This window comes from Aulonocara sp. 'chitande type north' Nkhata Bay, linkage group LG7 (genome assembly GCF_057382095.1).
Source record: "Aulonocara sp. 'chitande type north' Nkhata Bay isolate Kocher_YH1m ecotype deep benthic linkage group LG7, A_spYH_male_GT1.1, whole genome shotgun sequence".
Classification (NCBI taxonomy): domain Eukaryota; kingdom Metazoa; phylum Chordata; class Actinopteri; order Cichliformes; family Cichlidae; genus Aulonocara; species Aulonocara sp. 'chitande type north' Nkhata Bay.
The window spans coordinates 10,590,444-10,609,775 of record NC_141350.1 but is presented as its reverse complement, the minus strand read 5'-3'; the positions used below and the strand labels follow the sequence as shown (position 1 = coordinate 10,609,775).

Below are 19,332 nucleotides of genomic sequence, written 5' to 3'. Positions count from 1 at the left end.
TACATGGAATCACTAAAAACAGCAATTATCCTCAAAATGAAACCATTTAACAAAAAAACAAAAACAAAACCCCAAAATGATACATGCTAGAAAACCAGAATCTTTATACAAATATGCCAGTGTAACTTTTTCTCTATGATGCCTTCTCCTGCTTTCTAGGATTCCTTAATTTAGGTCACTGTTATAAGCATTATGTCCCATCACTTTTATTGGTCAATAACCGTCTTACAGACAAAAAATATGCCAAATAAATATTTTGTAAAATTTCGACATGCTAGCTTTTGGAAGTCAGTGTAGGAGTGATATTCAAATTATCAGTCCTTGGTACAGCCAAACTCCTAAATATCATGTTTAAACAACAACAACAAGACAATCAAGTAGGTGAAGCCAGACGTCGATGTGGCAAGTTGGCAATGTGCAGATTTAAAAGTGGGGAAACTAGAGATCTATTCATTTGGAACAAACTTCCATGTGTGTTTTTGTTTGTTTGTTTCTGTGATGAAGCTGCCATGAAAGTGATAGTGCTGTCTTATTATGATGGTATAGTACATAAAGCTGAATGCAAATATGGCTTCATGGAATGATACCTACTTTAACAAAATATCGGGCTGATGGTGAGCAGCAAATTATTGCATTTAATTACTTCAACAGACACTCGCTTATTCTTTTAATGCGTGGTGATGCCACTGGTTGGTCATAAATTCATCCCATAGGGACAAATAGCCATTCATACTTATAGCAACTTAGAGGCAGCTGTTAACCTACATGTCCATGCAGGATAACACACATGGAGCAGACTGACAAGCAGAAGCAGAACATAGTTCATGTCCATATTTGTTCATCAAAGTGGTTCATTTGTTTTTTGCATGAAACAAGTCACTGTCATTTTTAACCTACCTGTCTGCTTACTGTGTTAGACTCGTCTTGGCTTTACACTGAGATTAGATTCCATGTTTTCATCCCCTCATCTTCAGTGTTGATGAACACAAGAAACCAGAAAGAGAAAGAACAGAACAAAAGAGGAAAAGTCATGATTTCACATCAGTATAACAATTGTGAAAATACAATCTCGTGTGATGTTAATTTCATTTATGCCTTGTAGGTATGAGACTGCCTATAAAGACTTCGAGTCAGGAAGAAAATGAATTCAGCACCAAGGACAGCGGCATAAAAAAGCACTCTGCTGTCCTCAGAAACACCTGAGCGTCAAAAGTATGGAGACACTGTTGACCAGTTTAAATGAATATTACTGTAAAGCAGGAGCAAAAGCTGGTAATTGACTGTCAGTGGCAGCTTTTTCTATGCTTGAGTTTTAGTGACGTATGCTTCATCAAACATTTTAACAGGAAAATATCCTTCTAAAAAATGTAGCATACAAACGATATTTTTAACATACGCACAAACGATTAAATAAAGAAATTATTTTAAATTATTTATATTCCAGTTAGTCACACTTAATCCTCTTCACTGGAGCGCCACACATCTCAGCAAAATTTCAAATGATAATTATATAATGTGATTGTTTCAAATAGTTCTAAATCATGCAAAAAATATTTGTATATTTTCATCCTTGTCTATTAAATTTTGCTCAGTTTTGATAGTTCTTTAAATGTCCTCATCCTTTTATATTCAGTAAAATTATGTTCCATTTTTAACTGGCTAGGACATTAGTCACATAGATAAATAAAGAAATAAATAACACTATATGGAATATCCATATTGCTTTCTAAAATCCCACAGTCCCAAAGCCACTGCTTAACAGATGTTCTGTACAATATGTACTGTATGCCTTGATAAGATTTAGTAAACTTCATCCAAAATAATAAAAATGTACTGAAATCACCTCCTATTAGAGGTTTCTGTAAAAAAAAAGAAGAAGTTTGGCCCTTGTTAGCAGAGGGCGACTTTTAATTGAATATAACAAAAATATAGATAATGTCTTAAAAACACTCTTGCAGCAAAATCCCCCTTTTCCTCTCTCCTTTTTTTCTCAGCAGTTAATGTACATCCTACTATTGGTAACATATAGACACCAACTTATGATTAAACACACCTCCATCTCAGCTGTCATGCACAATCCTGTCAAGCTGTTGAGCAGGTGCATTTCAGGATGTTAGAGCTCCCCACAGCACATATGGCTATAGCTGCAGAAAAGAGGTCATGATAAAGGTGACGTTCTAAAAATTTCTATGAGTACTTTGTTATATTTCTAATACACAAGTCGCTTTTGGATTTAACTGCTATTAACTGCCACTGTGCCCATGAATAATAAAACTTTTTAAATGTCCTATAAAAGCTTAAAGAACTGACTACAACATAAATTCTCACCATAATCTCTCATTTATGGCTCTAGAAAAGGGACTTTGGCTAATACGTCTGATTTATAAGAAAAATATATAAACTAATAAAGTCATTTTGTCATCGCATCACAGAAAACATCATCCCATAATATGTAGTGTTCAGCGTTTCTTCTAAAGTCAGAATCTATGATACAACACAAGCATGCACATACACACACTTTGCACTGCTCTACAGCAGCTAATGATGAGGTTCTGTAGTACATCCAGTTCAGTTAGGTGTAGTGTGTGGAATGTACATGACCATTTCGACATATATAGTACATACAAACAAATCGAAATCACAATCAGAAGCTTGTAAGCATATCTGATAACAAAATACATCCATTCAGCAGGAGAAATTTTCAGCTGCCTTACCCACAGATTAACATCTCCTGACACTGAAGAACGCACATAAATACATTTACACATAAGCATGTAAACACAAGTTAAAGTCTTAACATGTCACTACATCCCCACCTATAGTTGTCATCCTTGCACGCACATGCAGAGAGTTAATGATGTGCAAACTCTCTGTACAATTGTTAAATTAAACTTAGTTATGCAACAAGTTTCACAAAGAATTTACACTGATGTTGCTTTATATCAATAAGGACATCCCAGCCTAGTTAATCAAACATTACATCTTTACAATATACATAAAAACCATAATCATAGAAACATGAATATTTTATATTCATATATATTATTCTGAAAAAGCATGTAGCTGTCATTTTACACAAGCAATGATAACATGTTCACATTGAGCAAATACACTCTTATCTAACTGAGCAACATAGTTAATTTAAAAATTCTCATTGCTTATTATTTAGTAACCTAATCATTTTGATATCGCATTCCTAATAGAGCTAAAAAAAAAAAAACACAGTATATGATTATCACAGATGGACATTTTATCATGGTTTGGTAAAATTATATATCACCTAGTAGTTCCCAATTCAATACAGTAACTCCAGTATAACAGAAACATTATTTTATCCTTATCTGCTGCATATCATTCTAGTAAAATATGACAATTTTGGTTAAAATTGATTAAGAATAATCAAAAGTCTTTCACTGACTATTCAACACATTGATGCATGTTTCAGCATGGGTCGTGTGGGGCAGGAATGATATCTGTTCTGAAGTGTGTCCAAAATGCACACCAGTAAGAATTAAACACAAAAATACACACACCTAAAATGCATTGTTTTTGTTTTTATGTTTGTTTTTAAAAGACAGCACATTATAGACCCTTAATATATTAAAGCTAATTACAACCTCTCTCTCGGGGCTTATAAAAATGCACCTGCTCTACATGAATTCTGACACGGGCCATGATTTTTCACTGTTTATAAAACTGTAATTTGCAGTTGTTTTTCTAGTAGAGTGCAGAAGATTTTTTTTTTTTTTAAAGGCCAGTAATAACATGTGGGTTTGGCTATATGAATCAATATGTTTATCCAGTTATCCTCTAAGTTCTGTTACCCCTCTACGCTTGTTAGTGAGAAATATAACATTGCTAGTTAAAGCCAGTATAGCTCATAGACAGCAACTAATGTGGACATTCCCATTTTGCTTGTTCTACCTTCAGTGCAGGTCCACTTGCCTTTCCTCTAGCGCAAGGTGTGAAGTGGATCCTTAGATGCAAACGGAAAGTAACATTGATAAACAATAACCAGATCCAGATATCGGATCCACCTGTATGCCTCTTTTCAAAGACTACCCGCCCACCCTTCCCCGGGAAGCCTAAAGCCAAGGGACATGCCTCAGTGCGGTTTGTCTGAACCCAAATAACTTCTCCGCGCGGAGTGAAATACGCAACTGCAGATAGTCTTTGTTTCACCTTCTGTATCTTTATCGTGCATCTGCTGCAGAGATTAGCAACCATTTTTCCCCCGCTGACACAACCCAGAATTACTGAACGTGACTGAAAGGAAACAACAAGCACGTTTATGCAGTACAACTGGCTTTTTAAATCCTGCGCAAAGTTCAAAGCAAATTGCTCCCTACAGTAGGATTGGCTGACGCGCGCTTGAACGCTCCCGGACTGTCAATTCTTTCACTGCACTCTGACAACCACTGCCTACCAGTCAGGAATGTGTGAGATTTGACCTACCTTGACGGCTTCGATCCTTGAAAGGTTGCGCACAAATCTCAAGCTGCTGGAAGTTTGACTTAGTCTACTCCTGATCCCTCGGAGGAGTCGCACTGAGAGAGAGGATGGGCGCCACTGCTCTGCGCGCCAGCTCCGTGGCTGTGTGTGTGTGTGTGCCCGTGAGCGCGCGTGCACGAGTGAGGAGAGAGTAAGTGAGAGAGAGAGAGAGAGCGAGAGAGAAACAACAGACGAGCAGAGCTGAAGCCCCTTGCCAAAGGATGCTTCAGTCTCCTAGCAACAACAATCGATCTGGCAAGGAGACATTTTTATTGGATAAAAAGAAAACTTAGCCACTCACCCCCCCCCCCCCCCCCCCCCTTTAGCACATGTTTACCACTCAGAACAACAACTCCAGCTTCAGTGAGTGAAGATAGAGAGTGAGAGAGTGAGAAGAGAGGTGTGTGTATGTGTGTGTGCTGCTCCAAAATAGATGTTTTATGTGTATAAAGGTGCAGAGTGACACAGAATTTGTTCGCATTCATCTGTCCTTGTAGCCCGGCTCAAAACACATGAGCAGTGGTGTATATATAAAAATCCTTACCCCTTTTTTTAATTTTATGGAGGCTCTATTATGTTTAAAACACATTATTACAGTCAATTTTGTCAGCATGAAGAACAGCACTAAACATGCAGCCCATGCTTCAGCTCAGGCATATTAGAAGAGAAGGGCATCCAGCCCCGGAGATGTGACTAGAAGTTTACATCATGCGTCACACTAACAGGATGCATGATATTTTTCACAAGTTAGGTGTCAGTCTCTCTTACCTGTGTATTTCCCATCAGGAGAACAACAGAAGGTGGCATTCAGTAGTGTGTGCGTAGGTATAGGTGTGTGCTTATGTGTACACAGGTACGCATCTGAGTATCTGTACTAGTACGATTATGCATATGGAGTCATTAGAATGCAAATATGCAAGTGCGCAGCCCCTATTGAACAGAACATACTCTTCACGCATGATTGAGTAACACAGCGTCCTCTTTCTCTACTCAACACCAATACACACAGAAATACGTAGTACAATGCACACAGACACACACTCGAACACAAGCACTCATTCGACTAAAGCTTGATTTTGTATTGTAAAGTTAGTCAAGTGCATAGAGATAGCCTGTCTGAGGGCTTGCTCAGAGCTGTTTGTGATTGCAGCTAAAGGCCACAGCATGTTGTTTTGCCTGTTTTATATGGAGATTTATGACATGAAAGTTTCTAACTAGCTTGGCCGTTTTTCCATACATGCAATGCATGATGCTACCTGGCATCAGAAAACTGTGAGATTAAGCTTTGGTTGAGAAGAGATTTCTTAGTTAACTGAAGAAGAAAGGGTAAGAGCATCCACTTCACACCTCTGTGAAACACACATGCATGGGAAAGAGGTGGGAAATGCACACACTCTCACTTGTGCCCAGTGTCAGTCACAGCTTTCTCGGACTTCCATTCCTCATCCCTGTCGTTCCAGCTCGGAGATGCTGGCTACTCTAATAAAGGCCTCATTGTCTGGATGGCATGCATATATGCAAAAAGCCTAGAAAGCCAGCTTTGTCCCATAAGGGTCACTCAGCTTGAGAGCTTTGTGCCAGGCCTTTCCCCACAGACAGCAGAGTCAAAAAGAAAGAAAGAATGAAAAAAGAAAGAAAAAAGAAAGAAAGAAATAGAGAGAGGAAGAGAGCAACACAGAGAGAGAGAGAGAGAGAGAGAGAGAGAGAGAGAGAGAGAGAGAGAGAGAGAGAGAGAAATGAATGAGATAGATGGCAAATGTGGACATCCTGAACGTCACTGTATGAAACTACCTCATACTGTTATGTGTATTTGTAGAGGAATTTAACGTTTTGCCTTATCATGGTGAATTGCTCCAGCTCATGCAGCAGGAAATGGCTCTGCTGGGATTATGTTTCCTTCTTCTTTGATTCCCCACAGATTGTTTGTGTCCATGCGCTAATAGAATTAACCATGCTTCATTTCCCATGGTCTTCTGTCCTTTCTTGGCCTCGTGATGGATGGAGCTTCACACAGAGGAGCGAGTGTGCTTAGAAGTGTGCCCAGTGTTGGTCAGACAACCGGTCTAGTTATAACCACAAGCGTCCATTTGCTTTGGTCAGTGAATGAGATGTGATGTTGCCAAGTGGACAAAAGAACTCATAGAAACATAAAGCTTGAGGCGATTAGGGAAATTTCTGTCTGACATAAAAGAAGTATATTTTTTAAATTGAGTCTTATGGTTAGTGTTGTTAAGTGCTGTTGTTTATTCAGATGTGTCGCTGCAAACCTAAGCATGTTGCCATGTTCTTTGTAGAGAGAAGAGGCTTCAAACAAGGCTAACTGTACAAATACTGACTGTATCATTTAACATGCCGCGATGTCCACTCTCGGGAAGATAGGCAGCTGTCTAAAATGTTTTCTGCTTGAAAAACATGAATAATTGTGAGTAATTATAAATGAACAATATAATAATAAGAAAAAGTAAATAATCTCTGTTAATGTAGAGTGATGGAGTTCAATTTGTTTGGAGGCCTCATAACAGTTCCCAGCTTGATAGGCAACTTAGTTTTTCACACATTACACCTTTACACATGTTGGCTTAGATTGTATTAATAAACAATGACATGATATTGTTCAGCTGAGGTTGTCTGTACCTGATGTTGCAATTTTAGGACCTGGTAAGTTCTCATATATGAAACCCTAAAAATGTAGACATTCTTTTACACATGACTACAGTTCACATTTTTTGTAAACATGCATTGCAAAAAAAACAACCAAAACCCTGTAACCCAGGTTTTTTGTTCGGTTTGAATACTTCCTTGATAACATTCTCTTCTCTTGCTAAGGCCCCATTCAAAAGACTGGAATGGTCTGTTCAGAATAGCGTAGATGCTGTCACAGTCGCTACTCCACAAAAGTCTGCCAGTGTGTAGCTGGCATACGAACACAATGTTCATATTTGGAAATTAAGACGCATATCAAATTTGCCCTAAATTTGGTTTAGATGAATAGATAATAATGTGTGTGTTTGGGATTGTGTATCAAATGGTTAATGTTGTTTTTGGCTGTTTATGGCTCCTAACAGGGGGTTGGGCTCTAATTATCCTGGTTACAGAGGCATGGCCAACAGACTGTGGGCCAAAAACACTTCACAGGACGTGCACTGACCTGTCTCGTGTTCGTCTGCTCATCAGTCACCCCCCTTCACACACACATACACGCAAAAAAACTTTGTACTGAATACTTTGTCACTGAACAGTGACTCACCTGGCACAGCCTCAGTCTGCCATGTTTTACATCTAAACATTATTTGCTGCTATGCAAATATGCAAATTTCTAGTAGAGAAAAAAAAGAGTGAAGAGCAAAAACAAGAATTCTAATCTGTGTTTCTATTTCCCACTGTTTTTCTCATTCTCATTGTGTTTTATGGTTTATTGCTTTCTAATGCTATTAGAATACCAAGGTCCCCTGGTTTGCTGGTTGCCAGGTTTACAGTACAACCTACCCCAGAGCCCATCCTGGCATCCATGGTGATCAATATAATTGGGGATTGAACCGAGAACTGGCTTTTATAGGGAACTGGTTCCTGTTAGTTGAATCACTTGTAATACTTCGTTTGCTTGCCTATCAGTTCCACTTATCCGCTGAACTTGCGCTACAATCAGCTGATTTCAGTTTTTGTGCAGGCGAGGAAATTAGTGGCGCAGGTTACAGTGTGGATTTATTTTTTATTTTTACTGCACAAAAAGACAAGAGTGAAGTAGAAACTGCATCCAGGGCAGAAACAACTGCATTATAAACTTTCGCTCATTGCAAGCACCTGCACAGATTGCATGCTAATGCTAAGCTAGAATCCAGAACCCAGCCCTGCAGCCAGATCCTGAACTTCAACAGGTAACAAAAGCAGAGATGAGCAATCAGGTTGCAGCCTCTTTTTCCACCTATTCATGTTTATAAAGTAGAATCACTGTGCTGTTCACTCTGAAGTCTCTGTGCTGGTTTCCATATGTGCTGTTTCTGGTGTTCATACGTAAATACCAAGAGTCCTCATTAGGATTTGTGTTGGTCTGTGGGACTGTAGCCAATAGGTTTATATTATGAAATGGTAACTATGAGCATTTCATGTGAAAGTACTGTGAAGAGTAGTGTAACACATTTCTTTCTACAGGGCGTAACATACTGCAGTACTTTTAAGAAAAGTATGTTTGCCCACACAACATGCACAAACATTTGACCACACAGCATGTAGTTAATTTGCAAAAATGTAATGTCTTTGATATGTTGCTTAGCGATGGTGGTGACTCTCAAAGCAGAGCCAAAGAGAACCCAATGAGGATAGATAAGAGAACTGATAAGTGATGTTGATAATGGGATTGGAATCACTACATCCCTACATACTGCCACACCTTTTCACTGTCACATGGAGGCTGGGGATAGTTTCTGTGTAGAAACAGTTAGTGGACTGAGGGTTTACTAACAGAGTATCATACTGTTCAGCCTCCTCCCAAAAAACTTTATTCCAGGGTGCTGAAAAGGAGGCTGTCACTTGGATGGGCAATATGAATCATTTCCAATCTAAATTGTTTTAATGATTTGAGTTGGCTTATGGCCATGTCCTCTAAGCAATTGTACACTGGGTTCAACAGGATAATGGAGTATGAGGACCCCTTGTTGAGATCCTATTTTCATTCATATTTCATATACGCATAGATTTATGAACAGAATCTCAAGGCAAAGTTGGGATGAGAAGTGTGTACAGTCCAGCCTCTGCTTTTTGCAGTTGATATGCTTCTTTTAGTTTTGTTAGATCACAGGTTTCACTTCCCATTTGGGATTGTTTGAAGTTGAGTTTCATGAGAGTTAGCACCTCCAAGTCTGAGGCATGGTTTCCTGCTGAAGCAGAGTGGATTGTTCACTCCAGGCAACAAAAGGACTCTTGTGATGAAGTGGGAGCTTAGCTGGAAGTCACAAACCTCACCTCTGGTCAGGAGCTCTGAGTGTTGACCAAAATATTTAGATTGCAGAACAGTGTGACACGGCTCAACCTCTGGGGTATACCTGCTGCTTCTTTGTGTCAAAAGGAGTTGATATATAGCCTGGGAATGCCTCGGGAGGGATTGGAAAATGTTGGGGAGAATGGTGTCTGTAATTACTTTCTCAGCCTGGTGCAATCACAGCCTTATGACAATTCATAAAAACAAATAAATGAACAAACTGCCAAAAAGCATCTGTTTTTCTAAAAAAAAACCAAATAAATCATATAGTGAAGAATATATATAATCAAAGAAATCAATATAAGAAAAAAAAAAAACAACCTATAAATAAACAAACATACACAAAGGGGAATAAACAAAAACAAAACAAACAAAATACAAAATAAATAATGACCCTTAATTACTGTTAATTTTAGTATTGTTATCGTGTAACTTACAAAAATGTAATTTACATATACAAATACCAATGCAAGCAATGAGTGTTTTCAGGTATATGTATACAAACACACACACAGTCTGTATAGTATCTGATCTGGCCTATCCTCTGAGCTTTCTCACCATGACCACAATTCATTAGTAATTGACCGCAGCAGCCTCACTCATTAAACATTAACAGGCTACTGGTGAATAATTGATTAATGATATGAGGCGATCTGCAGCAACATTCTGACAATAAGAGTGCATAGATGATAGAAGAAGAGGCCAAATCAATGTAAGTCAAAGACTCTGACACAGGATGCAGATATGTTCAATTACCTACTTATTCAATTACTTATAATTCAATTAACTCATGATTCAACTACAATTTAGATCGTTTCTTTCCCCCATATAAACAAACATGTAGTGCATGCACATTTTAACAGCATTTTGGATGCAGTTGGAAACAAACGGACTTTTCCTTTTTTTAACTGTCTTAACTGGTGATCAAAGAAGTGTTAGCACAGTCGTAGTTTTAAAGCTAAAGCCAGTGTTACAGAATTTTTTTAGATCTTCATTTTTGAATCCTAATTTTGTAGAGCAAACACTTTGAACTCTGACAGCCCTCAACTGGTGCAGTTTTTTATTAATATTGTGGTCGGGATATTGCAGTCTGCAGTATTTTTTAGTATATCTTTTGGAGAGTCTGGCCATCTTGTCTTTAAAATTGAAAGACTGCAGGACTGATTCACAGTTTGTTGTAAATCCTCCAGATTAAAAAACAATCTGATTTTTTTATTTAGAATTACAGTCTGTGTTTTCTGATATGCTGTTCTTTTTGTATGGAAGATAAAACTTGCCACTTATGTCCAAAACTGCTAATATAATATATGCTTTAAAGATAAAGTAATTTCTGTCTGACACTTCTTGTTAGTTTTAGGTACAAAAAATGACTTGGGTTGCATTGACCCTTACGTGGTATTCAAGTCTGTGGGACATTTTTAGTGTATACTAAAAGATAAGATATTATGCAATTTATGTGGACCACTGGACTTGTGTGCCCTTCTGTCTGTTCTGAAGAGGGGTGTGTTTATTTGTATGTGTGTGATTGCATGCGTGAGTATTTTGTCTTTCTCCTTTTATTTTTCCCGCACAAGGCTCCACTTTAAAAAAAAATCATGCCGCTACACCTGTCTTCTACCACTTTCCCACACATTTTACCCTCTGTTTCTTGGCACTCTTTCTAATTTTTCTCACACTATATCCCAGCTGCAAATTTGAAGTGGGACACAAATACATAGCTTTGCCTCAGACAGTAGCTAAGATACTTAAATACAAAATTATTGTACTGTTTTTGTAAGCTGTATGTAGCATGAATGTGGCATAAGAGCTTCTATAAATACTTTAAGTCTGTCATGATAAGAACAAAACTTCATGTCTCTGTTTTCTTAATAAAAAAGGTGACTTGGAGCATAAAACAGTGTAAAAAATTAAGGTAGGACAATATTTTCTATAAGGCTTGGTAGTGCTACTCAAAAAAGAATTGTATTAATTTTATTAATCGCTTACTACTTACAGAAAAGAATTTGTTACACTACCTGTTAGATTACCTTTGGGCTAGTCAACATAATGGCTGAAGATGCACTGTCACAGGTAACTGTATAAAATTTTAGGCTACATGCATCCTCTACTTAGTGTTCAAGCATTAACAAAATTCAGCTTGAATCAATTCAATTCAGTTCGACTGACATAGCAATCAATAGGTGAAGGACTTCTATAGCCCTGTCCAGCTGTCCTAGATGAACTGCCTGTCTCCTGGAATCTCTTCCATGCTTTGAGGCTGTGCTAGGAGACACAAAAACCTTCTGGCAACGGCAGGTATTGATGTGCCAGTAGGAGTTAGACCACCTGTGCAACCTCGGAAATGTCCAGGTATTGCCTCATGCTACTAGTAGTGACACTGACCCTTGCCAAATGTAAAACTAGTGGGAAAAAAACAATCAGGAAAAAATAGAGTGAAAAATGATTCCTGCTTTGTTTCATTGTTGCTTCTCTAGTGCACCTGTTATTAATTCAATTGACAACAAAGTAGCTGAAACTAATTAATAACCCGATCTGCTACTTAATTTAGTTACTTTGCTAGGACTTGTTGTAGGTGTGAGTGGAGTTTGCAGTTTTCCACTACAGTTTTTTCCCTTTCATGCAACAAATATAAAAAGAATATCTCTATTCCTCAAAAGATGCAGATTGCTATTCTATTTTTCTTCTCCCTCCAAGTGAGTTGACAGGAACAGAGGAAGAAGAATAGTAAATGGACAGGTACTTGTACAGGGCTTTTCTACTCTAAATGAACACTCAAAGCACTTTTTAGTACAAGCCATTCACCCACACATAGAAACACTCATACAAGTGCTTTTTCATATGCACACTCACAATTTCAGTGGCTGCATCGATGGCAACTCGGGATTCAGTAACTTGCCCAATACTTCCACATGCAGAATAGTCAGAAATCGCACTGCTGACTTTCCAATTGATAGACCACCTATCTCCTGAACTACAGCCACCCTGAAAGAAGGACTAGGAAAAATGCTTTGCTTATCCCAAAAGTTGAGAAACCCCTGTGGTACAGCATCTAAATATTATGCAATAAGGAGCTTAAAATTAGTGAAAGAACATGATTGATGATTTGTTTAAATATCAACCCCACATGCAGATTTCTGCAGACTAATGCAAGTAATAACAGATTAGTAAATCTAATGTGATTACTGGATTTATTATAGCAATTCATTACATTAGTGTGTTACAAAAAATCACGGAGGGGATTACACTAGGGGTTTCCTTTGGAAGTTTCAACGCTACTGATACCATACAATTAGTAATTGAAGTTTGGTGCTTGCATCATCCAGAGAGTCTTACTTTCTGGCTTTCCTCACTAAAAATAAGCAATTCTTGAAATTCAACATTTTCATTTTGGTGGTCCTAAACATAGAGTTTGAAGATAGAAAAATATATGCTTTTTAAAATGAATAAACACAAACTGAGAGTTGATAAGTAATTGTGCCTCTCAGAGCATACAGTTGTATGGGTTGGATGTTGGAGAGGTTAAAACAGCAGAGAAGCACTTGCACTGATATATCTGAGGCAGAAATCTGAATCTTAGATACACCGTAAAATTAAGAGGACTCATCCATCTATCCATCATCTTCTGTGTTTCTGGGTCTGGGCTGCAGGAGCAGTAGCTTTTGCAGAGATGCCCAAGTCTATGTTTCCCCAGCCACCTCCTCCCATTATTTCTGGAGATGCCAAGTTATTCCCAGTCCACCACTGTCACATCATGTGTCCAGTGTATAATGGATCTGGCCTCCTGGGCTGCTCTCAGTAAGACATGCCAGAAACACCTCATCTAATAGGTGTCCTAGTAAAATGCCCAAACCACCTCAACTGGCTCCTTTAGTTCTGGAGGAGCAGCAGCTCTGAGATCCTTAAAGATGACCAAGCAACTCCCTCTACCTCTTTAACTTGCATCAATGATTTAATTCTTTCAGCACATGCATAACCGTAGGTGACATATCTGAGGTATCTGTGCTTTGAGACCAAAGGAGAGGAACCACTTGTATTTCCAGTCTTGTTCTTTCTGTCAGTACCCAAAGTAGAAGATAAGAACGTAGCTACACATTCACTTGTGTGTTTACTCTATTTATTATCACTTAAGAGAGTATTATCTGAACTTACATTTATTTCTTAGAGACTAACCTGTGCCTCACCTCTGTTTGGTGATTTACATAATGAGGATTTATTATTTGTTCCCAAAAGGAAGGCGAGTCTCCATTATGTGACTGTCTAAACAGATGTACGTCCCCACCAAATTATAAAATTATAGACTCACACACGTAAGTGCTGAAAATCACAGAATGAACATTAGGATAATAACAGGGTTCTAGCATCCAAAATTATAAAAGGCTGCTTCCTTAAGGATGTCAGGCTGAGAGAGAATAGAGTGAGATATGCCCACAGTGAGTGCTGATAAAACTCACTAGCACTTGGCAGGAACCGAAGGTGGCAAAGGTGCTCTATAATGAATAAGAGGCAGACTTACTCCTTTAAATCAACTAATGGTGCTTGTATGCCTGTACTCATAGAAGTGTGTCTTATCTGTCTTGTCTTCTGACAGCAGTAAGGCAGGCAGACCAGTTCATTATCACATGTTTTAATATTTAATTTTGAGATTTGATAAAAAAAAAAAAGGATGATTCTTTAATGAGGTGATCCATCCCTGGCTATCAAGAGTCATCTAAACCAGGGCAGCTCTGCGATATCAAAACTTCTTCTCATCTTTGGTTTACTCTGAGGTAAGGCATGTTGTTCTGTCTTTTCCACATGTATTTATAGTTTATCTCCTAGTGAGTATTATGTAGCATGCGATTTTGATATACGCTTGTGCATGCATGCTTTAAATAGCGCAGAAATCATTTTATCCTTGTCCATTAATCTCCCATTTGGTTAATTATCACTTTCACTAATTACAAACCTCTCAACTGAAGTAGACTTCCTCTGCCTGGTTCTTCCCTTATTCTTCCTCTCATTCCTTCTCCACTATTTTCTGTGTCACAACATTGCAGCACAGGCTGTCAATGAGAAAACTTTTAATAAGCTGCAACTAGAGCTATAATGAAATGATTAAGACATCATGTAGCATGCTCTCATTTCAGGTGATCTTAAGTACAGCGCAGATAGTGACACTGAATGAATTTCTAGCTTTGCTATTATTCCCCCCCCCCCCCCCCCCACACACACACACACTTTTTTTTAAGTGGTTGCCTTGGTTGGAACTGGTCACATATCTCCTTCCATCACACTGCTATTTCTGCCCATGCCAGTCGCTCCAGGATGGCTGCTCTGAGAGGAGTGCTTTGAAGAGCTGTCCAGGTGAGAGCTTGGCAAAGGCAGAGCTTTTCTGCTCTTTCACAACACAGAGTGCCCTTCAGGGACTCAAATTGCCCTGCAGTGTTATGGATAATACTCCTAGCCACACAAAAATCACATACACGGACACATGCCCAAGAACTCCATTTACAGCTTTCTCTGCATGTGCACAAAGGATGTGCACACACTCTTACAAGCAGACACTTACTCATACACACGCTTAGTTGTTCACATATTAAAATAGCAAGTTGGACTAACAAAAGAGGAAGACAATTAGTCTGGCATGAAACTTTCCCTTGGTACCATTTCAAATCTTAAAAAAATATAATAAAAAAAAAAGAATTAAGCACTCTGTTTAATTTTTCTCTCTGGACTTTAGTTCTTCTCTCCACCTTTCTTCTCATCTTCCTTTAATTTCAGCTCCCTTTCCTAATCAGCGGAAACATAACCAGGCTACAGACCATATGAGACCATATGTTCCAGTGTGTGTATATGTGTAATTATGTGTGTCCAATTTGGTGTGCTGTTCTATTCAAAGATGCTGAGGAGAGGCAATGATGATGCAGAGAAAACTTAACGCATCTCTTGACAGAACCTTACAGGTACCACCACAATGCACTAAATGTTAATTCCAAAAGATATACTTTGTATATCTTGGTAACATTTTGATGAATAAATAAATTCTACATGTGCTTTGATTTCTTTAACGCTACAGTATTTGTGATTTCCTATGCATCTTGTGAAAAGCTTTGTCCAACATTTGTGTCAATCCTAAAAAAACAAACAAAATACAAATCCTATGCATTCAGTGATATACAACAACAGCAGACAAATATACAAGAGTAAATGTAAATACGCACACCTACTAATAAGAGCACCCAGAGAGCGCAGCTCCCCTCGAAGGGGAAGGGCTACACAAAAACTTGGGTGTTTTTTATTACAGCATGCTGAAGTCAGCCAGTTTTTATTACAATATAATGATGAAAGTCTTTAATGACATCACTGGGATGTTGTAGGGCTTCCTGTAAAAAAAAATAAAATGTGTGTTGTACAGCTCTCTCTATGCCATTACATATGATATATTACTCTTTATAGTTTCTTTAAAAAAATTTCCAGGTCAACTTTGATCTTGGGTGCTAACAATGAAGGTCAAATGCTTAGCCAACTTAATTGTGCATGTCCCCCAAGGCTTAGTATATTGTTTAGAGATGGACCGATCCGATATTACGTATCGGTATCGGTCCGATACTGACCTAAATTACTGGATCGGATATCAGAGAAAAATAAAAAATGTAATCGATCCATTAAATATCACGAAAGCACCTCACAAAACTTGCAACACGCCGTAACTCACCTCAGAACGTTAGCACGTCGGAGCAGTATGCATCACGTGATAGAGCGGCTGTGGCATGCGGGACCTGTCGGTGGTCTGGATAGCATGTGGAGCTTCGCTAGCAACCCGGCATTTCATCTCCGACAAAGTTATCCCCGAGAGAAGTAAAGCAAGTGTGTAAGTCCATCTCTGAATGTTTGTAAAGCATTCCTGCGTTAAGCTTAACAAGCGATATATGGAGCGACTGCCTCTCCTGCTGCTACTTCAATCATGAAACTGCTTAACGATCAGCTGATCGGCTTTTCTGTCGCGAGTCCGTTTCTCTAGTTTGTTTTTGGCCCACTTTGCACCAGAAAGAGGAAACCAGCGGCTGAACAACAGCAGCACGTTTAAGCTTGATCAGCTGTTGTTAGAATGTATTTAATATTACTTTCTACTCGAGGATCTTTTTCTAGCTGACGGCTGGTAACTGTGCAGGGGCGGATCTAGCAAAGTTTAGCCAGGGGGGCCGATAGGGCATTAACAGGGAAAAGGGGGCACAAAGACATACTTTTCTTTCTTATTCTCATTTAAAATGTCGAGCTTTTAATAAATAATTATCTGACACCCAAAGTTTTAATCTGATGTAAAATGAATAGAAGTCCATTACTGTATATAGTGACTATTAAGTCTAATATATATACCCTAGTAAGCTATAGTACTTTTTCCTTTGGGAAGGTACCATCCAGGGGCGTCACTAGGTTTCAAGGACAGGGGGGGCTTAACCCCCAAGAGATGTACACGACATGAACGAACGTAGTGAATGAGCACAAAATTTCACAAACAGAAAACAAAGACTGAGAAATTGTTTTCCTACTTTTTTGGACAGATTAAACATCCTAGGCCACCAATAGATCTATTGTTTTATTTCAGTCTGCTTTATAATACAGTACAACAAAAAAACAGAGGAAATGTGTTTGCCGCATCAATAACAAGAAAAAAAACTGAAAATAAAAAAGTACATTTTTCTGGCTGCAATCACCAGTTACTTGGTGGGTGGAAGCATCAAAGAATGACGTCTGTTTTTAAGAGTGGCAAATCGGTCAATCACTCTGTTGTGACTCAGATGCTGAATCGTGTCTTTTTCAATAGACATGACTGCAAGACTGTGAAGTCTTTTCTGAGCCATTGTTTGACGCAGCCAGGAGTGCAGCCGACGCAGTGCACTAAAGGACCGTTCGCACGAGCAGCTGCTGACAGGCACTGTTAGGGCAACTTGGATGGTTGCCTTCAGAGAGGGAAACATGTCTGAATCAAGGAGGTTGTACACAGACAACATATTTTTGGGTGGACATCCAGCCTCTGTTTTCCGGGTAAGAAAGTTTCTGGCCACCAGAACCTCCTCTTTTTTCAGGTCAAGTCTGTAGTGCTTTGCAAGTTCATTCAAGTGTGGTTCACTCAAGAAGTTCTCAGATTCAGGACTGCATGCCTGGACACCTTTTAGCAGCCCTGCATCTACACTGCAAAATCTTTGATCAAGCTCGCCAACCATCCGATCCACACAAGGGAAAAGTAACTCTCTTTTCAATGTGTCTGAGTTGTTCAATTCAGTGCGTGAACCCACAGTTGCCTCCAGGACAAAATCCTCCATTTTCCTCTGTTTGTGCCTTGTCTTGGCACCTGGTTCAGGGATACTGTGGGTGTTACACAGGGCCTTGGTTTTCTCATACAGCTCTGTAGCAAATGCATCTGAGTGTTTTCCCTTAATTGTGTCACACACAGCTTGTTTGCAGATAAACGCTTCTGCCAGGTCTAAAGTCTCTTTCTGCAGGAATTTGTGGAGTCCTTCGGTTACAGACAGAATCGACTAAAACATCAGTAGTGCATAGACTGCTGAGAACTTGTAGAGCTTTGCTCTGAGACCAACAGCTATGGGGGATCCAATTGCAGATAGGCACTCCAAAATGGCAGGCAATGTCTCAAGAACTGCACTGATTGATCGCAACTGACATGCCCAGCGAGTGTTTGAAAGTTGCACAAGCTCAGTTTTTGTCAATCCAAGCTTTGCCTGAGTCTCCATGAACTTATGATGATTGACTAGGGAGGTGCTGAAGAAAGAATACACACACTCCAACAAGCTGAAAAGCTCCACAGCCTCTGGGACAGCCTTGCAAGTATTGCACAAAACCAGGTTGAGTTGATGAGCATAACAATGCACATAGATAGCCTCAGGATGAAGCCTTCTAAAATGTGCTTGTACACCTCCAATCATGTCATTCTGGGATGTTGGTGAGATATACTGTGCATTTGATGGGGGATTATGTTTTTGAAGAAAAGCATCAAACTCCTTCAAAAGCTCCATGCACGCAAGAAAATTCCCTCTGTTTGGGCTGTCTTCACCTTCATCATGGCCACGAAAAGGGAGTCCCTGTCTCCCTAACATAGAGGTGACTGCAACAATTCGTCTGAGATACTCTCTTCTTTCGACTATCTCACTCACATTTGCAGTTGCTATCACCTGTGCAACGTTTCCCTGTTTGCTAGTTCCCTGGTAGCTTTTCCATGTAACAACACTGTCCTTATGTGTTTGTGCCATCTCATGCTTGCCAAAGATGACTAAAGCTTTCTTCCAGTTCTTGCAACCGCTACTGACCAAACTATCATGTTTGATGTTTTTGCCAAACACTCTACATGGGAAGCAGAAAGCTGCATTCTGGTTGACTGAATATTCTAACCAGTTGTGCTTTTCAAACCAGCTGTGGTTAAATGCCCGCTTCTGTGTACCAAAAGTATCAGCTGGATAGCTCTTCAGCTTCACCTGTCTGGGCCTTGTGTCTTTGTCACCTAAATCAAACCCTGTAGTAGAATGAGTTGCTGCAGCTGCTTCATCATTTTCCCTCTCTTGGCCTGTTTGCTCTCCTCTCTCTGTAATAACTTGATCTTCCTCTGCCTCTCGATCCATTTGCTGCAGCTCCTCTGTCTCTCCTTGCTCTCTCTGACTTGAACTTGCCTGTTGACCTTTTTCTCCCTCAGCCTCCCCTTCTGCCTCACCCTTCAAGATACATTAAAACATACTGAATTGTAATTTAAATTGCTAATATCATGACTTCTGTTGCTTCCAAATATTTTGAAGTTACAAACATTATATTTTGAGCACGCATGTGACTAAAATGGTTGCAATTTAAAGCCCTGAAAAATATTACTAAATTACTTG

General features: G+C 39.1%; 1 protein-coding gene and 1 pseudogene across 4 annotated transcripts in view; both read right to left on the bottom strand.

The window, feature by feature from the left end:
- grm3 (glutamate receptor, metabotropic 3) overlaps window positions 1-4,592 on the bottom strand; it is a 43,975-nt gene extending 39,383 nt beyond the window's left edge. For 2 of the 4 annotated variants that reach the window (XM_086298501.1, XM_086298503.1), the window contains exons 1-3: window positions 4,456-4,581; window positions 2,054-2,144; window positions 898-968 (exon numbers count right to left, since the gene is read on the bottom strand). The gene's annotated coding sequence lies outside the window, so the exon portion shown is untranslated. Of the gene's footprint in view, window positions 1-897; window positions 969-2,053; window positions 2,145-4,455 lie in introns of all 4 variants that reach the window. The other 2 variants (XM_086298500.1, XM_086298502.1) reach the window with 1 other exon arrangement.
- Window positions 4,593-16,924: 12,332 nt separating this feature from the next.
- LOC147324591 (zinc finger MYM-type protein 1-like) lies at window positions 16,925-19,125 on the bottom strand (annotated as a pseudogene).
- Between the last annotated feature and the right edge of the window lie 207 nt (window positions 19,126-19,332).